The sequence below is a fragment of the Musca domestica genome, unplaced genomic scaffold, assembly GCF_030504385.1.
Source record: "Musca domestica strain aabys unplaced genomic scaffold, Musca_domestica.polishedcontigs.V.1.1 6, whole genome shotgun sequence".
Classification (NCBI taxonomy): domain Eukaryota; kingdom Metazoa; phylum Arthropoda; class Insecta; order Diptera; family Muscidae; genus Musca; species Musca domestica.
The window spans coordinates 16,989,270-17,005,430 of record NW_026712363.1 but is presented as its reverse complement, the minus strand read 5'-3'; the positions used below and the strand labels follow the sequence as shown (position 1 = coordinate 17,005,430).

The window sequence follows — 16,161 nt, the reverse complement described above, 5'->3', positions numbered from 1 at the left end:
TTGTTTTTGTTCGCTTAAATCATGCGGAAGCGACTGTGGTGCACACACATGTGAGTTGAGGTTTAAATAAACAGAATAATATTGGTTGGAGGTAAATATGTTTTTGCAGGAATATAACAAATATTTTCATATACATGGCAGTATCAACAAAAAGGTTTTATATATTTTTTAAAGACGAAAGTTTATGTTACCAATTTAATATATAACAGTCGTAACAAATAGTTTTATTTATAGAAGACGAAAAATTTATATATTAAACTTACCCCAAAAAGTCAAGGAATTGGCTGGAAAAATAATGAAAACCAAAACATTAATAAAAAAATATTTATAATTTATAGTTTTTCAATAAAATACAATTTCAATGCACCACAAAGAAAACTTGATATGCCAGAGAATTCGCCAAAAAATACTTGACATATCAAATCAAATAAAAATAAAATATTTAAATAAATTAAAAAAAAAGAGAAAAACATCGACAATGCCAAATCCATAACCACATACTCACACACAAGCACGAGCGCTCGCTCTTTCGTTTAAAAATGCTATTTGCTTTGACATTTTTATGGGAAAACTTTTTAGCTTTTCGCGCTCTCACAGTTGTGGTCGTTGTTGCTGTTGTTGCTGCCGCTGCTGAACAAATCCGCAAAAATAGGAATTTGATTGAAGAGATGTTGATGATGATATGGTTGCAGTCTGGTTTCATTCTTTTTTGGTTTTGGTGTTTTGCCAAACAAGTTGTGGGCCAATCGCCGGGCCAACAAACTAACCAACGAAAAAGCGAACGAACCATACAACCAACCAATACGAAAAGTTGTTAATGAAATGTATGACAGAACAGCACTCAAATACAAACATTTATTTTCGATATCGATAGCTGTGATAACTTGAAAAGTTTCTCCATAGCCTCGGGGAAGTTTAAATACAAATATTTTGAAAGAGTGGAGAGATGGGTAAAAATACTTTATAATGGCATTTTAAGTTTTTTATAGCGAAAAATGTTTGCACAAAAATAATATTTGGAATGGAATTGAATATGGTCATATTCCGTTAAGATAGATTTTCAATATCACTATGATATGAACATTGTAATATATTTTAAAATGGGTATGTGATAAATAAAGACAAAAATTGTCATAAACCAATTTTGGGAACAAAATGCAGCAATGAAGTCTCAATGTACGCCTAAAATGTGATGTAGAGGACAAAACAAAGGTTAATGACTTCAACTTCTATCAGAGAACTCAAGTACCCTTGGGCACTCCCTCCAATCCCCTTTGGTCTTCTATCGGGATGTATTTCCTCTTTTCTGTTATTAGTAAACTCTCACCTTCCATGAAAATATAGCGTCTGATCTTCCATCAGGAAATCTCATAGTCTTTAATATGAGCCCCTTTGGACTTCAACAAAAAGTCATCACACGAGACTTTCAATAAAACCAGAAATGTTGTCTTTCTGATAAGGATTCCTTCTAGGTCTCGGTTTTTTAGAAGACCCTCTTGTTTTCCAGCGACGGTCCCTTGGGTTAGGATGTATGTACCCAAGGATTTTGAAAATTACGAAAAGTTCTAAAATGGTACATAACTTCTAAAATGGTATTATGTAAACGAATAGAGCTAAACCAAGTTCAAAAGTATCGGTACGATTTGCCGACATATGTATACCCTCAACCAATGTTCGATTATTTAAATATATTTTGACTTCTGTTATGATTATTCAAAATGTTGACCCTCTATGGAGTAGGTTCAGAAGGAATGCGCCAACATTGTCCATTTCGTATTTGATCTAAACAAATACGATTTAAATATTGCGGCATGCCTTCACTTTATAGAGATATGTGATAATTATACCCTCAGTCATATGGCTACAGAGGGTATATACAATTTGATACGGTCAAAACGTGTCTAGTCGAAATAACGATTTTAGACCCTAGGTCTCTTTGGACCAAATCCGTTTCAAAACATTTGGAGTCGATCTAGTGATGTCTGTCCGTCCGTCTGTCTGGCTGGCTGGTGCGCACGATAACTCTCGAATATTTTGATTTGAAAAGTTGGAGCAAAATCGGATTATAGTTTGTCTTTCTGTGCATAATTTCGAGCTTTTGTGGGGGATATACCAGAAGGAATCGACCGATATTGCTCATGTCCGAACTCGATCTAAGGTTGATAATAATATTACAATATACCAAGTTTGTACCAAATCGGATACGGGAAGTTGATGTTATTTTCAGCAAGAATATTAATGAGAATAAGAAAAATCTTCGGCATTCCTTAAGAAGAATTTTCGAAATTGTAAGACCCGTTGGCCTTTGGTTTTTTGGGTTTTTCCAAAAAAAAATATCTTATCTTAGGAATTCTTATCGAACATTAGTAATTTTTTATTAGAAGAGCTTCTGGTATCTGATCAGGCGTCCTTTGGTCTTCCTTAATTTCTTCTTCCACCTGAAATTCCTTTCGGTTTCTAACTGAGAAAATTCTAGTGTTTTTTTTTTAATTCCTTCTTCTTTAGAATATAATAACTTTTTTGTAAACTTCTGTAAAAATACAGTTTCTATCTGAAGACGGTATATATTTCTATAAGAATACCTCCTCTTCGGTAAGAAAATGAATTTAAGTTGGGAACACATAAAATGTTTTTTTTTTTTTTTTTTTTTTTTTTTTTTTTGACTGACTTAAGTCATCGGCTTCTTCGGCTTCTTCGAAAATGAGCAAGCGAGATATACCCATAGGTCCTTTAGATGCTCTTCATAGAATCACATTTTTACTCGGTTTATTCATGTCCGTCGGAATACAAAAATATATTGTATTTTTTAAACAAAGTACAGGTCGCAATTTTCACCCGATCAAGACAAAGATTTGCACGAATCATCGGATCAAGAAAAATATCTCACACATTTTATTAGTGACTTAATATGAAGTACCCTATTATTGACCATCTGTAAGTAGATTCAGTAGCTCAATTGGCCAAAGGCCCAAGGATTAGCTAAAATGTTGTTAAATTTTAATTTACTTTTTGCTCGAAAATTTTGCTCTCACAATTTACCGGTTCTTGTCGGTAATGACTAAAAGCATTAGAAAATCCCACTGCTATTCTCTCTGAGAAAAACTTGTGAAGCTTTATGAGATGACTTTTCTTTCCGTTTGATATGTGAATGCCTACTATTAAAATCTCTTGTCCTCCCTAAATACCAAGTAATTCTTAAAATATGAGTGAAATGAAACTTGACTATAGCGATGCTGAATTTTGCGTCGATGGAGGAAAAAAGGACGTAGTTCACTTCATCTGACGAAAAGTAATTCTTGGCAGCCAACTTTGAAGAATTATATGTATCCAGAATCCTTCCGAAACTTCTTTATGTCCAATACGAAATTAATTTTGAAAAAATAGCACTTTTTTATAAACGAAATTGCATTTCAAAACTTCATACAGAAAACTATTTATGCTTAAGTTTCTTTTAAAAAATAATTCATAATGAGTTCAACTGTTTCTTTAATTTGCAGGTAATGCAAAGTAAATACAAAAGAAAATTGTCATAAGATGACGGGAAAGGCATTTGAAACTTAAAAGGCTGAACGCAATAAGCCAACGTCAAGCAAAGACGCTCAAGTATTTACCAAACAGGCTGTTTACATTTTAATTTCAAATGAAATTCGTGCTATAATAGTGTCAACACACACTGACAAAGAGGGGGGCTTAAAGAGAAATGCATGATAATCAACACACACACACACAAGCAAACAAACAACTGGAAAAGTAATAATGCACAACAGGAATACACACACACAACCAATGGCAACAATTACCAATGTCTTTGCACCATACGAGTGTGACTTGTAGATACGAATGTGAGACACACGTTTAACATTTACGTTTACACGTTAACTTGTTATGTGTGTGTGTGCAAAAGAGAAATAGCCTTTCTCACTGTCACACGGCATGGTCGCCGTCTTTTGAGAGAACAATGACAATGCCTTCATAGCCGCCGTGACATCGGAGTGTAAGCAATCAACAAACACTTTTAAACTTTTACACGTATACAGCATGCAACACACACACACACACAAACTCATTCATATGTTGTGAACCGCACAAAAGAGCTACGTGCGTTCAACACATATCTCACAGGCTAAGTAGAAGAGAAAGGATCTTGAGCGGTGACAGATAATTGGTTGGACAGTGGTTGTGATATTATATTTTAATGAAATCGTAAAGAAATGACTATAGGATCGAGGGAAATATCTAAAAAATATTATTTGTAAGGATAAATGAATGAATGCGAAGTACCCTAGTATCAACTGACTAACAATTGTAGTTTTGGAATTGGCATTGTTATTCTTAGGGGTAACTCAAATAAGCCAAATCTTGAATTAAGTTCCGAAGTATTATAGAGACTTGAGCCACAACCATGGCTGCAAAACCCTCAAAAATTATTTTGTGTCAAGTGCCGTTTTTACCCACCGGTCCGAATTATTTATATCCAAACCCATAATAATTCCAACTACAGAGAAAAGTTTTAAAACTAAAAGTCTAACCATTTTTGGCCAGACCCCATCATCCTACCATATCTTCGAGTGATTGATAAAAAAATTCTACCTTTATAAAATAGTTGTGGAATAACTGACCTAGACTAACACCCAGATGAAACGGGGAAAATAGAATCTTGATATTTTTTACGAGGGTCAGTCTTGGTGAGGGTTTTTGAAAATTTGTAATAAAAGGATACGAAAAGTACAAAAATGTATTAAATATTGAATACTTTGTATTGGGCAAACGGAATGAGCTAAAGTTCTGAAATTTGGAATGGGATTCACCGATGGAGTACAGGATAAATGTACCAAAAGGCTTTTGTAAAATTCGAACTTTAAGGTTATAAAAAGTTCTAAAATATTAATATGAGAACAGATATAGGTGGAATCCCGAAATGTGGTATTTAGATCTTTGTTGTATCTGATGGTGGTTTTACAAATACGTACTATAATTGTTAGAAAAGTACTAAAAAGTAATTAATCGAAAAGAACTAAATTATATTCATTTTGCATCACATATGTTGTCTAGAATGTAGAGATGTAGATGTTAATAAATTTTGGTATTGGGTGGAGAAATAGAGCTGAAATTTGATATTGAGGTCACTATTGGTTTGTAGGGTTTACACATGGAGGCGTTGAAATAATTTTTGAGAGAAAAATTGGATGTGAGTCAATTGTACAATGGTTTTACTAATGTCATCCTCAGTTAAGATAAAAATAAAAGGTTTTATAGACCTTTTGTGCATGTTGAGTACCAAAGAGGACTAGCGGTCCTTGGAAAGGAGGATATATTAAACTTTTCATTCCGTTGTTAATATCTTTCAATATTCGTCATAGACTCTACAACGTATATATATTCATGATCAGCATAAAATACGATTTAACAATGTCCTCTGTCTGTTGGGATCATGATACAACCCACAGTAGTTTGTATTGTGTCTAGGATGGTTAGTATTGAAAATGAGATGTATCGGTTAAAATGTTGGGATAGCCCGCATAAAATGGTAGCTCCCGATAATCGGTAGCTGATTTTCGGTATCCCCATATTCGGTAGACGAACATAATGTCTTTTTAATTGTTCTATATTATAATTTTCTCAGATCTACAATTATACCACATGTCGGTTGGAGGAGGTGCAAAAAGGAGTGAACCGATACGGCCCATATTCAAATAGGGTTAAATTGAAATAAAAAAGATGTGTCACAAAGGTTGAACAGAATGGGATACTCTATTTGGACAAAAGCCAGGCATACAATCATAACAACGTTTCGACAGGGATAGATCGACTCCGAAACTTCTGAAAACGGCGTCATCTAAAGAGACCTGGGATGCTGCGTTATTTCTGTACCCATAAGATATGATGATATAGGGTACACAATTCTCTAAATTGGAAAAAAATTTTGATTTATCAATGGAATGTCATTTTTGGACTAAAAACATTTCATTATTTTACAATTTTTTTTAATATAAGGTACATATTCATATGAAACATTGGATTTTGAAGCTTTAGTAATATCCTAATATCGTTTTTTCCATTCAAAGAAAAGTTGACTATTGCTTCGCATTATTTTCCATGATTCACTTCAAAACATTTTAAAGCCTTTTGTCTTTAACCTAACCTAGTCTAAAGAAAAGTGAGCAACTAGCATTTGAAGTGCATGCATGCAGAATTTGCATGTGCACCCAGCAAACCCTGTGACGCAAATTGGACATATCTGCATAATGTTTGGGGTTTTCTATAGGCATTTTCAAAAGTAATTTTTTATATTTTAGCTCAGCGAAATAAAGGTAATCTCTTTGAACAAAAATCCATTGAGGACATTTAAAGAAAACCCAAACAACCATCACACTCGAAACAAGTACTTCAAATATGGTGAAAATCCTTCAGATATATCTATATATGTGTGTCATCTGATTTGGGATTTTAAGTCCCTCACATTCGTAATATGCACTCCACAGCAATAATCTTTGGTACTAAATATCAGATACAGTTAAGAAATAAGTGTTTAAAATTTTGTCAAGATTGGTTCAGATTTGGACGTAGCTCCCACATATATCTTTATATTGCTAATATCAGTCCACATAACTTAAATTTCAGTCCACATGACTTAAAACGGTCCACGTTTTGGTATAGCCCCCATATAACGGCATCTCCCGATATTCGGTATTTGGATGATTTTTGACACATTTTTTTATCGGATATGTATAAAAATTGATATTTGTCATTCGTAATGGGTTCTAGCTCCGGTGGCGGAACATTGTATGTCTACGTTCAGGCTTTGGTACAGCCACCATATAACGGCACCTTCCGATAATCGGTATTTAAATGATTTTTGCCACATTTTTTTCGCGGATTTGTCTATAAATTGTTATTTGTAGGTCATAAGAGGCTCTAGCTCGTGTGGCGGAACATTGTATGTATAAGTTCATATTTAGGTATAGCCTCCATATAATGATATTCAGTATTTTAATGATTTTTGTTACATTTTTTCACGGATTTGTATAAGAATTGGTATTTATAGTTCATAAGGGGTTTTAGTTCCGGTAGATGAAGGCGTAGATTTGCGCACTAGTGACCTTAGGCTTTATAGTCGGATATGTTCAGGGTGGGTTATTTGACTCCTACAGCTTCCAAGTTTTCTCTGGGTATGAGTCCCTTTGACTTTTTGCTGAAAGAACACAAGCACTTTATAAACCAATCACCCTCTTAGATGTTTACATCTATTTTTCATACCCTCCACCTTGGAAAAGAGGGTATATTGACTTTGTCATTCCATTTGTAACATCCCTAAATATTCGTAGTAGACTCCATAAAGTATATATATTCATAATCAGCATAAAATTCTAAGTCGATTTAGCGATGTCCGTCTGTCTGTCTGTTGAAATCCCGATACAGCCCACATTATTTGACGTAGAGCGCCAAAATTAAGCAGAGCAATTTGTATTGTGTCTAGGATGGTTGGTATTGAAAATGAGATGTGTCGGTCCATCGGTTTTGGTATAATTCCCATATAACTGTACCTCCCAATATTGGGTATTTTGATGGGTTTTGCTACATTGGTTCACGGATTTGTCTTAAAATTGGTATTTGTGGGTTGATGTTTGCTTTACTCAAAGGTGGAGGGTATTAAAAGTTAGGCCTGGCCGAACTTAATGTCTTTTTACTTTCTTATACCCTACACCACAAGGTGGTCAGGGTATTATGTCTTTGTGCTTTTGTTTGTAACAGGCAAAAGGAAACGAGATAGACCCATAGTTCCTTTTGATGATCTGCATAGAATCACTTTCTGAGTTGATTTATGCATGTCAGTCCGTCTATCTGTCCATGTATTTTTGTGAACAAAATGCAGGTCGCATTTATTATCCGATTGAGATGAAATTTTCCAAACAACATTTGTTTGGCCCAAGGACGAACCCTATTGAAATTGGAGATAATCGGTAAAAATTTAGATATAGCTCCCATATATATCTTCGTCCGATTTGTTTTTTATTGTGCACCAAACGTGTAATATCAGCCCGAATAATATGGAATTTGGCACATGCAACCAAATTAGGCCTAAAAATAAGCATGCCAAATTTGATGGAAATCGGTTCAGATATAGCTATAGCTCCCATATATATTATTCATCCGATTTGTTATTTTTGTCCTCCGCAGTCGTAATATGCACTCTGTAACAACAATATTTGGGGAAATATATCAAATGCAGCTCAGAAATACCTTTCGCTAAATTTTATTGAGATCGGTTCAGATTTGGATATAGCTCCCATATATAACTTCGTCCGATTTACCTTTTATTGTGCACCAAACGTCTAATATTTGCCCAAATGGGATGGATGATTGGCACATACGACCGAATTGAGTCTAGAAGGTAGTATGCAAAATTTGGTGAAGATCGGTGCATATAGCTATAGCTCCCATATATATTGTTCATCCGATTTGTTGTATTTGTTACCCACATCCGTAATATGCACTCCGTAACAACGATATTCAGGGAAATATATCAAATACAGCTCAGAAATATCTTTGCCAAATTTTATCGAGATCGGTTCAGATTTGGATTTAGCTCTCACATATATCTTTATCTGATTTAGAATTAATTTCGCACCAAATGGGCAATACAAGTCCGAATTTAAAAGATACAAATGCTTCGACGTATTTAGTCCTTTAAATTTTGAATTATAATTATGATCATAGGGTGTATGATTGAATTCTCCCATAAAAACTTTTACTTATTATGTGGAGCTCAACTAAATTAGCAAAGTGGTGTAGGGTATCATGAAATCGGCCCCGCCCGACTTTAGGACTTTCTTTACTGTTTTTTTTTTTTAAATTCTTCCCAAACTACAACTGTTTGGTTTGCTGGGTTGTGGCAAGTATGAGTACATCTCAGTGTGTGCGTCTAAACTGAAAACCGTGTGTCGCAGAGTGCAGCTACTACATGATAAATTTTTCCGCTTAAGGCCATTTTGCATCTACTCCGCCTGAAATAATGACAAGCATTTCTTTAAAGAATGTCCTTCACGTTTTGTGTTACAAGTCGAAGGCTTGCATTGTCATTTGGTGGGTGGGTGGTGGTGCTCCTAGTTGTTTGAATGGGGGGCAGAGGCAGACGACGCTACCTTACCTAAAATGCATGGCGTAAAAAGGGTCGTTTTGAGAGCTTTGTTCTTGGCGGTTGTTGAAAATATACAAAAGATGTGTGCATTTAAAGCCAAAATGCAGCTGCAACATGATGTTTTAATTAAAACTTGTTTATAATGCAACAACGGCAATGGTGCCTGGGGGGTGGGAGCGGTGCAGCACACATTTATGGCCGCGTTGACAATGCCAACAACCGAGAAAGCACATCAACATTGAAAAGTTTTAATGGTAAGCGATGAAGAAGAATACGCAGAAAAGAAGAAAAAAAGAACGTAACACAAAAGCCAGCATTTAGGCGACGAGCTTGGCCCTGATGACGAGGTGGTGTGGGTGGCAATGATGCTGTATTCGCTGGGTTTAGCTGTGACGTTGATATGGATGTTTATGATGCACCGCCTCCTTTCATGCCGAAACCAGCAGGAAATCTTTTGTGTTTTAGAAGGCATTCAGTGGCAGCAGGCATTCTCACTCTTTCTATGGATTCTTGAATGCGTTCTTCTGCTCCATCACAGCGAGAAAATGTCACTCAGCCACGATGCCACCGAACCCGGCAGCCAGCATGCATCGGTTTTCGGATGGTTAGAAGCTAAAGCTTAGTCATTTGGTAAACGTTAATGATTTTGTGACAAATTTTTTAAAAAGTTGCACATTTTTCCCCCCGTTGAAATATTGTGCCCCAACTGTTTTTCTCTAAACCAAGAATGTCAGCTCGAAAATGACATTGTCTTTGTGACTTTGTTGACTTGGAATGTGACAGCGGTATTGGGAATGCAACGATGTGGCGATGACGTGCCACATTGAGAGACAAAATGCGATATAAAGCTAAGAGAAAATGCTGGTGTGGATTTTTTGTTGTTGTTGGGTTAGATAACTTGAATGCAGCAGTAGCAGCTTTAAAACCGAATTGAAATTATTTTTAAAACATTTAAAAAGAAGTTAGATGATAAATGTATAAGTAAAGTCCATACGTATACATCATAATAAAACCAGTGAGGAAAAGTCAAAAGTCGGATGGGGCCGACTATACGATACTCCACACCACTATGCTTATTAAGTAGAGCTCCCGTAACAAAATAATTTATTTGAAATATGTCATACCACCTATCAACCTTTGGCCTTGGAGATGTTACAATTTGCTTTCAGACGGATCTAATATACAGGGTGAGATGAAAAAACTACAACCAACTTCAGGATGCTGTCATTTCTAAGCCACTCGTCCGACAGCTGTTAAAATGAATTCAGTGACAGCACATTACATTTTTTACAAGCGAACAAAAGCATTTTAAGGAGAATTTTACAGAAAAAAAGTAATTCGTGGTGGAATTCAAGCGTGATAGTGTGATTTCTTTATATTTGGCTGGAAAACCACAAGTGGCTATCATTAGAGCACTACAGCATTTGAATGTGAATAAATCTTTTATGTCTTGTACCATCGCTCGTTACCGTGATACTAGTAGCGTAGCCCGGCGTCAAGGAAGTGGACAATAGAAAACAGCAGAAATTGTTCAAAAGTAAAGAAGCGACTTGATCGAAAACCTCGTCGCAGTAGCCGAAAAATGGCTCATGAGCTGAACATATCGCAATATTCCATTCGGCAAATATTGAAAAATGAACTCGGGGTAAATCCATTGAAATTCTAAAAAGTGCAAGAACTTACACCGCAACAGAGAAAGAAAATAGACTCAAAAGTGCTAAAGAGTTGCTTCGCTTGACCGAAAGTGGTGAACTACCGAATTTGGTTGTCTCCGATGAGAAAGCATTCGTTGTCCAGGAGTTTGGAAATAAACAAAATGATCGTGTTTACTTGCCAAAGAGGTCAGCTGAAAATGTGCACCTTCGTTCTGTTGGCCACCAGAACTCAAGCGCCGGCCATGGTGATGGTGTGGGCCGCTATAACAGCCGATGGACACTCTCCGCTTGTATTAATCGACCGTGGCATCACAATAAAAGCCGAATATTATAGCGAAAATATTCTGTGTTCTAAGCCTTGGTAATGCAAACATTTTGGCCGCAGACCTTGGACATTTCAACAGGACACAGCACGCGCCACCCAAGAATGGTTACAAAATGAGGTTCCTCGATTCATTTCCAGCGTACAATGGCCACCAAAATCCTCGGATACCAATCCGTTGGACTATTGTGTCTGGAGTAATTTGGAAAGCAAGGTTGGCACTAAAAAATATCAAAGTGTTGATCACCTCAAGCAAATGCTTAGCAGGGAATGGGAAAATACCGCAGAGCAAAATTCGGGCAGCGTGTGACGGTTTTATTGGCCGTTTGAAGGCAATAGTTCGTGCCAAATCTAAACTTATTCTAAAATTTGATGATATTTCCGACATTTTTTGCTTTAATTCCATAAAATTTAAAGGAAAAAATTTATGGCGTTTGACTTTGTTGCAGTTGTTTTATCTCACCCTGTATGGAAGGCATATCCAATTCTGAATCAATTTTCACTAAATTTGACGGGGACATTTTAATCTTTTATACCAAATAACATTGCTATAGAGTGCATGACATCACTTATAGAAGGATTCTATTAAAAAAACCATATACCGCAGCCGAGTTCCACCAAATGGAACATCCCTAAGTTTGATGTGCTTGCTTGTAGACTAAATTCGGTAGGATGTACCAAAATTTAGGACGTTTGTGCAGATATTGGCCATTTGGTGCACAATTAACCCGAAATCGGTGAAATATATTTATGAGACCTATAAATTCTTTTGTTACGGTAGCTCTACTAAGTAGTCATAGTGGTGTAGGGTATCATATAGTCGGCCCCGCCCGACTTGTGACTTTTTCAAATCTGAACAGATATTAATAAAATTTGGCAGCGGTATGGCGGAGCTCTATCTGATATCAGGCACCAAATATCATTTTTCTGGATTGTATATTGTGCATGTGAGGGACTTTAACACCAAATCGGATGAAACATATAAATAGTAGCTATAGCTATATCTGAAACAATTTTCTCCAAATTTGATTTACTTGCTTCTGGACTGAATTCGGTGGGATATTTCAGCCATTTGGTGCACAAATAACTTGAAATCTGTTGAAGATATATGGGAGCTATATCTAAATTTAAACCGATTCTCATTAATTTCAATAGGGTTCGTTCTAGGGCCAAACAAATATTGTTGGAAAATTTTATCTCAATCGGACAATAAATGCGACCGGCATTTTGTTCACAAAAATACATGGACAGACGAACGGACTGATTGACATGCATAAATCGAATCAGAAGGTAATTCCATGAAGTTTCTCAAGAGTAACTATAGATCTATCTCGCTTCATTCTCCATGTCACAAAAAACCTGTAAAGAAAGTCTTAAAGTCGGTCGGGGCCGACTTTATGATACCCCACACCACTTTGCTAATTTAGTAGAGCTGCGCATAACAATTAAAAGTTTTTATGGGAGAATTCAATCATACACGCTATGATTATAATTAAAATTTAAAGTTCAAAGGGCTAAATATGCCGAAGCATTTTTATTTTTTAAATTCAGACTGGTATTACCCATTTGGTGTACAATTAATTTGAAATCGGATAAAGATATATATGGGAGCTATATCCAAATCGGAACTAATCTCGATAAAATTTGGCAAAGATATTTCTGGGCTGTATTTGATGTATTTCCCTGAATATCGTTGTTACGGAGTGCATATTACGGCTCTGGGTAACAAATGCAATAAATCGGATGAACAGTATATGTGGGAGTTATAGCTATATTTGAACAGATCTTCACCAAATTTGACATACTAGCTTCTAGACTCAATTCGGTCGTAGGTGCCAAATTTCATCCAATTTGGGAATATTAGAAGTTTTGTGTACAATAAAAGGTAAATCGGACGAAGTTACACATATGGGAGCTATATCCAAATCTGAACCGATCTCGATGAAATTTAGCAAATGTATTTCTGAGATGTATTTGATATATTTCCCCAAATATTGTTGTTACAGAGTGCATATTAAGGCTGCGGAGGACAAAAATAACAAATCGGATGAACAATATATATGGGAGCTATAGCTATATCTGAACCGATTTCGATCAAATTTGGCATACTTATTTTCAGACCTAATTCGGTTGTATGTGCAAAATTCCATTTTATTCGGCATGATATCACACGTTTGGTGCACAATAAAAGGCAAATCGGACGAAGATATATATGGGAGCTATGTCTAAATTTTTACCGATTATCTCCAATTTCAATAGGGTTCGTCCTTGGGCCAAACAAATGAAATGTGCAATTTCATCTGGATAGGGCAATAAATGCGAACTGTACTTTGTTTACAAAAATACATGGACAGACGGACGGACGGACGGATTCTATACAGATCATCAAAAGGAACTATGGGTCTATCTCGACATAATACCCTTGTGGTGTAGGATATAAAAATGCACAAAGACATAATACCCTTACCACAATGTGGTGTAGGGTATAATGATTTGCTCATCTCAATCGGACAATAAATGTGACCTATATTTGTTTACAAAGATATGTGTACAGAACACTAAGAATGGGATTCTACGGAGATCATTGGAAGTATGTATTGGCCTATCTAGTTTCCTTCTGCATATTGCAAACAAATGCACAAGGACATAATACCCTACTCTACAGTTTGGTGTATACAATATATATATATAATATAAATATTGGTATATAAAATCAACCCTCTGCCAACCACTGCTTTATATTTTCCAATTTCTTATCTCCTGTCAAACTTTATTTTTTGTTGGTCGTAACATCAGTTCTGAACAAATTCATGTTAATTTCCTGCTGACATGGTCGGTTTTGTGAGCAATTCACATATACATATGTGTTTTCCTCCCCATGTCTCGGTGATGTTTTACTTCTGATTGCAATGATTAATAATTCTTCTCTCATCATCACACTGACGAACGAACGAACAAAATGCCACAGGTGAAGCATGACAAATTCTAATGCCACCCAAGTACTCTCTATGTTTGGGTGTTTGTTGCAGTTACCATTACTGACGTTCGTTCTGTGGTCGTCTTGCATACATATGTGGGTATATGTATATGTGTGTGTGTGCATATGTTTATTGGGGGATACCAAAGAGAAACTATGATTGAAGTTGCTGTTGTTGGTTGGACATGGAGAAGTACCAGTACTTGATGTTAAATGTGCAAGACATGTGAGTGATTAGTTTGGTAATAGGGTGTGAAGTGATGTGATGAAGTATTTCATTTATATATTTTTTTTTGCTCTCTTTTATTTTGCTCAGTGGGAAACTATGTAGGAGAGCTGCAGGACAATGGGTTTCTTGGTTGGTTGTAACATTGCATTGTGTGATGGACATGATTGGTGTTGCTGAGTTTGTTGTAAAAAAAAATAGGGGAGAATTGCTTCAAATGCATACACGTGTACATATATATGAATGTATATACTAAATCAATACAAAACACACACACACACATGCAACCATATGTTTACACTTCAAATGTTTTCAGATGTTGCGTCACACCCACTCGTGTGAGGAAGTAACTTTAAGAGTGCAAATAAAATCCTTACACTAAAATCATTTTGCCACATACGAAGTGTCGGTTTTTGTACGATTATTTTTTCATTTGTTGCTACTAAATTTAAATGTTAATTATTATTATTGTACAGGGTGAGATAAAAAAGAACTCCAATAAAGTCAAACACCGTAATTTTTAATTTTTTCTTAAATTTTATTAAATGAAATAACATCAAATCTTAGAATAACTTCATATTTGTTCGAATTATTCACCTTTTGGCACAAATTATGGCCTTCAAATGGCCAATTAAACCGTCATACGCTGCCCGAATATTACTCTGCGGTATTTTGGCCCATTCCCGGCGAAGCGCTTGCTTGAGGTGACGAAACTTTGGTATTTTTTAGTGCCAAATTTGCTTTCGAAAATACTCCAGATACAATAGTCCAACGTATTGGTATCCGGAGATTTTGGTGGCCATTGTGCACTGGAAATGAAGCGAGGAACCTCATTTTGTAACCATTTTTGGGTGGCGCGTGCTGGGTGCAATAGTGCTGAGTCGTATTGGTATGTCCAATGTCTGCGGCCAAAATGTTTGCGTGCTCAAGGCACCCTCTAGAATATTTTCGCGATAAAATTCGGCACGGTCGATTAAAACGAGCGGAGAGCGACCACCGGATGGCGGCCCACTCCATCACCATGAACGGCGCTTGAGTTCTGGTTGCCAACCGAAGGTGCACGTTATCAGCTGGCCTCCTTCGCAAGCAAACACGATCATTTCGTTTGTTTACAAGCTGCTGGACAATGAATGTTTTCTCATCGGAGAAAACCAAATTCGGCAGTTCACCACTTTCGGCCAAGCGAAGCAACTCTTCAGCTCTTTTGAGCCTATTTTATTTCTGTTGCGGTGTAAGCTTTTGCACTTTTTTGGAATTTCAATGGCTTCACCCCGAGTTCATTTTTAAATATTTGCCGAATGAAATATATGTTCAGCTAACGAGTCATTTTTCGGCCACTGCAACGCGGGTTTCGATCAAGTCGCTTCTTTACATTTCGAATCATCAACATCAAGAGAGTTGCTGTTTTCTTCCGTCCACTCCCTTGACGTCGGGTTACGCTACCAGTATCACGATAACGGGCGATGTTACAAGACACAACAGATTTAAATGCTGGAGTGCTCTAACGACAGCCACTTGTGGTTTTCCAGCCAAAAATGAAGAGATCACACCATCACGCTTGAATTCCATCACGAATAACTTTTTTTCTGGAAAATTCCCACCAAAATGCTTTTGTGCCCTTGTAAACAATATAATGAGCTGTCACTGGAATAAATTTAACAGCTGTCGGACGAGTGGCTTAAAAATGACAGCAGTCTGAAGGTGGTTGCAGTTTTTTCATCTCACCCGGACTAAAGTAATTGACTGGCTGAATTAAGGATTTATCAAAGCCCAGACGAAACGTCTAAAACAAGAATCTTAAAATTTTGTGAGAGGGTCACTCTTGGTCCGAAGAGATATGGC

At 36.4% G+C, this 16,161-nt stretch overlaps 1 protein-coding gene across 3 annotated transcripts in view; it reads right to left on the bottom strand.

The window, feature by feature from the left end:
• LOC101887829 (Ig-like and fibronectin type-III domain-containing protein 2) overlaps positions 1-16,161 on the bottom strand; it is a 386,843-nt gene that overhangs the window by 219,900 nt on the left and 150,782 nt on the right. For all 3 annotated transcript variants that reach the window (XM_059129339.1, XM_059129337.1, XM_059129338.1), the window contains one exon: positions 264-284. The gene's annotated coding sequence lies outside the window, so the exon portion shown is untranslated. The remainder of the gene's footprint in view (positions 1-263; positions 285-16,161) is intronic.